The sequence below is a fragment of the Galeopterus variegatus genome, unplaced genomic scaffold (genome assembly GCF_000696425.1).
Source record: "Galeopterus variegatus unplaced genomic scaffold, G_variegatus-3.0.2 Scaffold1884, whole genome shotgun sequence".
NCBI lineage: Eukaryota > Metazoa > Chordata > Mammalia > Dermoptera > Cynocephalidae > Galeopterus > Galeopterus variegatus.
In genome coordinates this window covers 117483-125030 of record NW_007727995.1, presented here as the reverse complement: position 1 = coordinate 125030, position 7548 = coordinate 117483, and the positions used below count along the sequence as shown (strand labels likewise).

Below are 7548 nucleotides of genomic sequence, written 5' to 3'. Positions count from 1 at the left end.
TCCGTTGCCGGACACGGAAAAAGACAAAAAAGACAAAAAAAAAAAAAAAAAAATGTTGCTTCTATTGCAACAGTGCTCATTTGTATTAATTTCTGTAAGAGGAAGCACTGTGGACACTAAATAGTTTGGAGCTAGTATTCAGATTGCATTGGCTAGAACCCAGTGAAATGGCCACACTAACTACAGAGGAAGCTGGGAAATGTCTAGTTATATTCCAAATGAGAACAAGTGAGTTTGGTGAATAGCTGGCTGTCACTAACTCATTTTAGCCTGTTCTTCTTGTTAAGTCATATGTAATCAAAGCGATTAAACAGAGCATTTAAAAAATGAAAGTTAAAAAACAAAACCCCACTTCAGATCACATCATCCAGAAATAGCCATCATTACAACTAAGTAAACATTACAGATTTCTTTTGCACAGATAGCTATATAGATAAAAAGGATGGTTAGATAAAAATTATTTCAAAATGAGCTAATACAATTATATTGTTTTAAAATATTAAAGTCAGATATTCTTGACTATATAGAGGGAAAAGAAATGAAAGTAAAATAGGTGATATTATTGAACTTCACATAAAATTTCCTTACCACAGGAGATATTATTTCCTTAAAGATACTTTTAAGTTTTTTAATTTAATTTAATTTAATTTTTTTCTGGTGGCTGGTTGGTACAGCGACTTTTAAGTTTTAATAATAGAAATTATAAAAACAAGTAAAGACGTTAAAGAATTAAGACAGTGTTTCTAGTTTGGATCCTCTTAACTGTAAGTTAATAGAATACTCAGAATGGCTAAAGCAACTGGAAATTTACTATTTTGTGTAAGATTAGAGGTTAGACTTTTCTAAGATTGGTTAATCTAACAATAGTCAATGCAACAGTGGCAGGGCATTGTTGACTTTTTTTTCGATGATTCTCTTGGCTTTTTCAGTCACTGCTGTTGTTCCAAGGGTCATGGCCTAACACTTGAGCATCTAAAGGCAGAAAGGGGGTACCCTTCTAAGAGTGAGGAGAACATTCTCAGCAGTATCCTAGAAATTTCCCCTTCTATTTTATTATCCTGACCTAAACCTGTGCCACCCCTAAAGCATTCAGTGGCTAAAGAGCGTAGATTTATATTAATTGCCTTAGATTCTGTCCATGTTCACCTCTGAAGAGGGGAATTGGGCCTCTTTTCTGAGAACGTGGGAGGGTGATCTTGATTTTCTCAGGAAAATCAGAGACTTTGTTAACAAGTAAAGAATTTATGTGTAGTTATAGTTTGGTGACAAACTGTTATGTTTAGTTTTAATTACATGCTGCAAATTCTATATCAAGCTCCTGCTATGAAAGGCCAACAGTCTCTTTTTCTCCTATCCAGTTTGTTTGTCCTTAAAGATATTTATGTTACATTTTTCAGGTTCGTGACCTGTAAATATAATCCTTAGAGTTTTGTAGGCATTCTGTATGTAAATTTGTTAGATGCTCATTACCAGTCCTTTTACCATAGCATCTCTAGTAAATTTTTTATATCATCTCTTAAATTGGTTGAATTTTATTAAGTAACTTTTATTAAGAATAAGTTTTTATGATCTGTATTCTCTGATATCTTTCATAATGGAGGTGCTTCCTTCTTGCTTTAATTTTTTGAACTATATCTTGGGTGTATGTAATATCACTGGGTTACAATTTCTTTACCCTACCATCTTAAACAACAGGCCTGGAATATTGCTGTTGAGATGACTACATGCGCCTCCCTCACCTGCCCTTTTTTCCCTCCTTGCATTTAAGTTTAACTACAATATGTCTTGGTGTTGCACATTCAATATTTTCAGAATGTATTTTTTCCATTTTCATTTTGTGGACTTTTAAGTTTGAATATACTTTCTGCTCCCCATTCATTGGATTCTGTACTTCAAGAATATAAAGTTGTCCTTACGTTTCTATAGCTGTCCTTCTCTAACTGCTTTAACATCTGTTTTGTTCACTTGCATTGCAGTGATTATTTCTTTTAGCAGTATTTTTATTTTCAACAATGTCTTTTCTTTTCTTTGCTGTTTATAATAATTCTGTAATGATACTGTTTTAGTCTTCAATTTATTACTTTGTTTCTGCAATCTCCCTTTTTAACCTTTTCCTGTTTTATTGTTCAAGAGCTTTGTTTGATCTCATGTTCTAATTGTTTTATTTAGCATGGAACAGTTTGAGAAGTATCTTTATGCTGAATTTTATTTACTCCTAGATTGTAATTTTTGGCTGTTCTACATATGTTATGCCCTTTATATGATTTTTTGGCTATAATCTTTTTGCCATGCAACTTTTTTTTTTTATCTTGCTCATGCTTGGGAGGCTGTTTTTAAACATTTGCTCTAGTGTGATTTAGGTAATTTCTTGAAAATTTTCTCACCACTTTCGAGACCACAGTTTAAGGGCTAAGTAAGTATTTTGCATTTTTGTGAAGCCATAGGAAATGAAAGGTCTGCAATATAAAAGCTCAGCTTAGGACAGTGTGCAGTTTTTGGTAGAACTCCAGGCTGGGTTTTCTTTTTCTAGTATTTGATTAAATGTCTTTTACCATGTTCTAAATCTCAACTGTGGGTGTATCTTACTCCTTTGGAGGAATATGTGGGATTTTACCTAATTCATTCTTAGCCTTGATCCTTTACTTCCAAAGAGTCAGCACTTGGGCCGGCCCGGTGGTGCACTGGAGAGTGCGCCCCCTGGGAGTGTGGCGGCGCCGAGGGTTCGGATGCCATGTGGAGACCGGTTCCTGCTCACTGGTTGAGTGCGGTGCGGGCGCAACACCGAGGGTTGCGATCCCGTTACCAGTCAGTAAAAAAGACAAAAAGGAAAAAAAAAAGAGTCAGCACTTCACTCCCCCCGGCCTCCCCAATTTTTCCTGTTCTGCCCTGAAGCCAGTACTACTCTTTAGGCAGAAAGATAAAAAGGCAAACAAACAGGTGGAAAAACAAAAAGATAAGATTGCTTCTCTCCAGATTTGGGAGTTTTGCTTATATTCTCAGAAGTTTAGGGAATTAGAGACAGGATTAAGAACTGAATCCTATAGCTCAGCCTAGGGCAATTTCTACTCTTTTCTAAAATTACTCCTTGCTTGCCAGTTTTCGTTTAGTGCATTATTATCTGCCCCCGACCCCTATTTTGTTTGCTGTTGGGTTTAGTTGGTTGGTTATTTTTTATTGGTTTTTGTTCATTTGTTTTTTACATTGGAAAATTTGTGCTGTGATTTCAAATTTTTACTTGAAATTGGTTTATAACGATATTTTATGTTATTTGAATATAGGGATTCTTTCTTTACTAGAAATTCACTCAATTCCAACATAAAGAATGGAGTTATCTTAAAATAACTCACATATATGTTTTTCTTTCTTATGTTATGGCTAAGTATTAATTTCTATTATTGGGCTTCCTGATGAACTCTTCTTGGCAATTAGTGATAATGAAATTCTTTCCTGTATGTTAACAAACCTTTATTAATAATTTAGTCAGGTTTTTCTGAGAGGTAGCGTCAAGCTCAATATTGCATTCTTTCCACAATTCACTTCCTAAGTTGCTCCAAACATTTCTGTCAGTGTTTCCTAATTATATGTTCACTGTTCAAAACTCTAAGATATTTAATCCCTCTGGTCCTGAAAATATGGATTTACAAATATTCTCTTAACTGCTTCTCTAACCATTTTTTACCCATTTTAGTTTGAACACTGGAAACATTGGACCTGTCACTTGGTTGTTTGTCTTGCTCTAAACTTAAGTTAAAAACTTCTGTATGACAGTCCTTAAGTTCTTTACACAGAAAACAGTTCATTCTGGAGCTAAACCTACTTTAAAATTAGGTTCTTTACAGGGATGCAAATCCTGCTGCATTAATTTCCTTATTGAAACTATTTGGTACTCTTATTATCTTAAACTTTTCTCTCCCTTCCCTCTTTTCCATCTCTTTCTGCCTTCTCCCATCTCTTGGGGGCTGTAGGAAACAGAGTCCACCTTTTGCTTGCTTAAGCTATATCTTTCTGATCAGTAAAAATGTAAATAAAACTGTCTTCACAGGGCTGGTTTAAAGATTGAGGTAACATATGTATTTGTAACTTATAAACTTCTACAGTTACGATTTTTAGTTGTTAATTATGCATACTCACTCATTTGGGAGTGATGTTGGTTATCATGACCTATGTCTTTACATAAAAATATTTCGTGTTGGTTTATTTCCTTTTCCTTCTGGTTGTTTTCTCCCCTTGCATAAATCTTTTAAACAAAACTTGTCATATTAGCCATTTTTCTAAATCTCTAAATAATCTTTAAGAATATGCTTATTTTTAATAGCCGTTATATGATTGTATAACAGTTTTTTCAAGCACACCTCTATTTTTGGACATTCAGGTTTTCATTTTTTTCCCATTGCAAAAAGAAGTGTGATACATTGTATTTAAACCTTTGCTCATCTCCTAGAGGTGAAATTACAAGGTCAGAGGGTATGGATATTTTTATGATTTCTAATTCTTTTTTTTAAAATTGTTTGCATTTCTTCTAGTAATGTATACAAGTTCTCGTTTACCTCTAACCTAGGCAACATTGTGTCTTATCATTAAAAACAAAACCCAACAACTTTGATTTCTAGGTAGGAGAAAAATACTAATTTTGGTTCTTTAATAGTTGGGTTACACATTTTAATTATTTGTGTTTAGTGGCTCTTTGTTTCTTTTGTGAATTGCTCAGTCATGCCCTTTGTGCATTGTTCATTGTTCTCTGGCACATATATTTTCTTATTGATTTATATTAAATCAGTGTTACAATACAGAATATGTTAATTTTACTGAATTCTTAGTTTGTTATTTGCTTTTTAAAGATTTGCTTTTAAATTGATGTAGAAAACTTTTAAATTTGTTTAGTTATATCTGCCTTTTCCCTTTCTGATATTTTACTTTGTATTTTTGGTTTGAAAAGTCTTTCCTTCCTTAAAGTCAGATAAAGGTTTTTTTTTTTTTTTTTTGTCTTTTGTCTTTTTCCGTGTCCGGCAACGGATCGCAACCCTCAGTGTTGCCCCCGTACCAGACCAGGGACCAGCAACGGGATTGCAAACCTCGGCGTTGCTCCCGCGCCTCGCTCAGCCAGTGAGCGGGAGCTGGTCCGTATGTGGGATCCGAACCCTCGGGCGGGAGCGCCACCACGCTTCCCAAGCGGCGCACTATCCAGTGCGCCACTGGGCCGGCCCCAGATAAAGGTTTTTAAAAATACTTTCTTGCAGACTTACGTATAACTCTTTAAAATAACCCATCTGGATTTTGTTTTATTTTGTCTGAGATTCTTCTCCCTAAATTATTAACCAGTTTTTCTACTACCATTATTAAGTAATTTTAGTCTTTGCTGATTTGGAATCCCTTTTTTTCACATACTAAATATTCATGTATAATTGAGTCTTTTCCTAGATTTCCTGTTTGTTTTATTAATCTATTTAAATCAGCCTATCTTTTTTAGTGAAAGTCATTAGACTGTTATGATTCACATTTTACAGGTTGTTAATATGAATATAATATATGAACAGTGTGTTCCACTGACCATTCGCAACCCTCATTTCAGGATACACACCTTCATGTATCACATGGACCAGAGTTTTGTGTTATTCCATGATTTGCTTTGTATGACTATTATATATTTCTACAATGGGTCTTCAAAAAGTTCATGGAAAATATGTATTATGAAAAAACTATGGGGCTGGCTGGTTAGCTCATTTGAGAGAGTGTGGTGCTGGTAACACCAAATTCACAGGTTCAGATCCCTGTACTGGCCAGTCACCAAAAAAAAAAAAAAAAAAAAAAAAAACTATGCATGGATTGCAAAAATTTTTTGCATCAGAATAAACTTGTACTAACTTGTCACAACATGTCTGAACAGGATCTAGTCTAAGGCACTAAGAAGGATAAGACATCAGTTTGAAAACATCCCCTATTAGAGCAACATGAATTCTACTAAAATTGAAGCAAGAATAGACATCACATCACGTTTATGGGGAAACTTGGGTGGAAGTATGGTGAAATCATTGATGCTTTACTAAAAGTTTATGGGGATAATGCCCCCCCAAAATGAGCAGTTTAGAAGTGATAACTCATTTTAAGAAGGGATGAGGTGATGTTGAAGATGAAGACTGCAGTGGCAGATTGCCCACTTAGTTTGCAAGGAAAAAATTGATCTTATTCATGCCCTAATTGAAGAAGAGCAATGGTTAACAGCAGCAGAAACATTAGCCAACACCTTAGACATCTCAATCGGTTCATCTTCACAATTCTTTTTTTTTTTAAAAAAGAAAATGTAATTTTATTTTTTTAGATTCTAGGATGTTGTTGTGGAGCAGTTGGGAGGGAGGGGGAGGGGGAAAGGGGAAGAAAATGTGATGGAAGGAGGAGTAAGGAGGAGGGGCAGGATTGAGGTCTGTGGCACCCCCTTCATTCCCACAGGGGAGACTGGGGGGCTTCCAGTGGTGGCTTGGTCATTGCCAGACTGGGTACAGATGTCAGGGGACTGTGGCAAAAGCCCTCGCCCTCCACAACCCTAGCTTGGGAACCTCGGGCCCTTCTTGCTTGCTGTGGTTTGGTGGTCATCATTGGGCTGGTTGCACGTGTTGGGGGGGCATGGCTGAGGCCCTTGTGCCCCCACTGCCTTGGTCTGGAGCAGATCCTGTAGTGGCTTGGTGGTTGCCACTGGGCTGGTGACGGATGTTGGCGGGGGGGTGTGACTGAGGCCCGAGGTCCCCCACCACTCCAGCTCGGGAGAGCCCAGGGGGCTTGCTGCGGTGGCTCAGTGGTTGTTGCTGGGGGTGGTTGTGCATGTTGGGGTTGTGTGGTTGAGGCCCTTGTCCTCCGCCCTTGGAACTTGTTGCAGGTGTCAGGGGGCATTGCTGAGACCCCTGGCCCTCCCCCCTTTCTGGCTTGGTAGCCCAGGGGACTTCCAGTCCTTCTAGGTGTTATAGGTGTTCTTTGGTGCAGTGAGACCTTTACTGGTTAATATCAAACTTTGTCCCTGGTTGCTGGTATTTTGTTTTTTCTTTTAGTTCTGTATTGGATCATTTTTCCCCCCCTTTTTTGTCTTTTTTACTGACCGGTAACGGGATCACAACCCTCGGTGTCGCGCCCATACCGGGGACCAGCAACGGGATCGCAACCCTTGGTGTTGCGCCCGCACCGTGCTCAGCCAGTGAGTGGGAACCGGTCTCCACATGGGATCCGAACCCTCGGCGGGAGCGCCACCGCGCTCCCAACCGGCGCACTTCTCCAGTGCGCCACCAGGCCGGCCCTTCAATGAAAAGTTTTGAGAGCAATTAGCATAAAGTGTTTCTAAAGAGAAAATTATGTAAAGAAAATAATTTACACTGTACATTCTTTAAACACACATTTTAATACTATTTAGAAGTGATCCAATAGGTTCTTCCAAGACCTTAAAATCCCCCACCAAAAAAAGGGTAACGTTATAAACTCTAAATTCGGTTTTAAACATGCTTTTCATAGATAATAAACTATTCCCTAAAAAGCAATTCAAAATTAACTGCTTCCAGTCTCTTTTAC

At 37.4% G+C, this 7548-nt stretch overlaps 1 protein-coding gene across 1 annotated transcript in view; it reads left to right on the top strand.

Annotated features, from left to right (window-relative positions):
* Window positions 1-7548, top strand: part of MLLT10 (myeloid/lymphoid or mixed-lineage leukemia (trithorax homolog, Drosophila); translocated to, 10) — a 230102-nt gene that overhangs the window by 129978 nt on the left and 92576 nt on the right. The gene's annotated exons all lie outside the window — the stretch shown is intronic.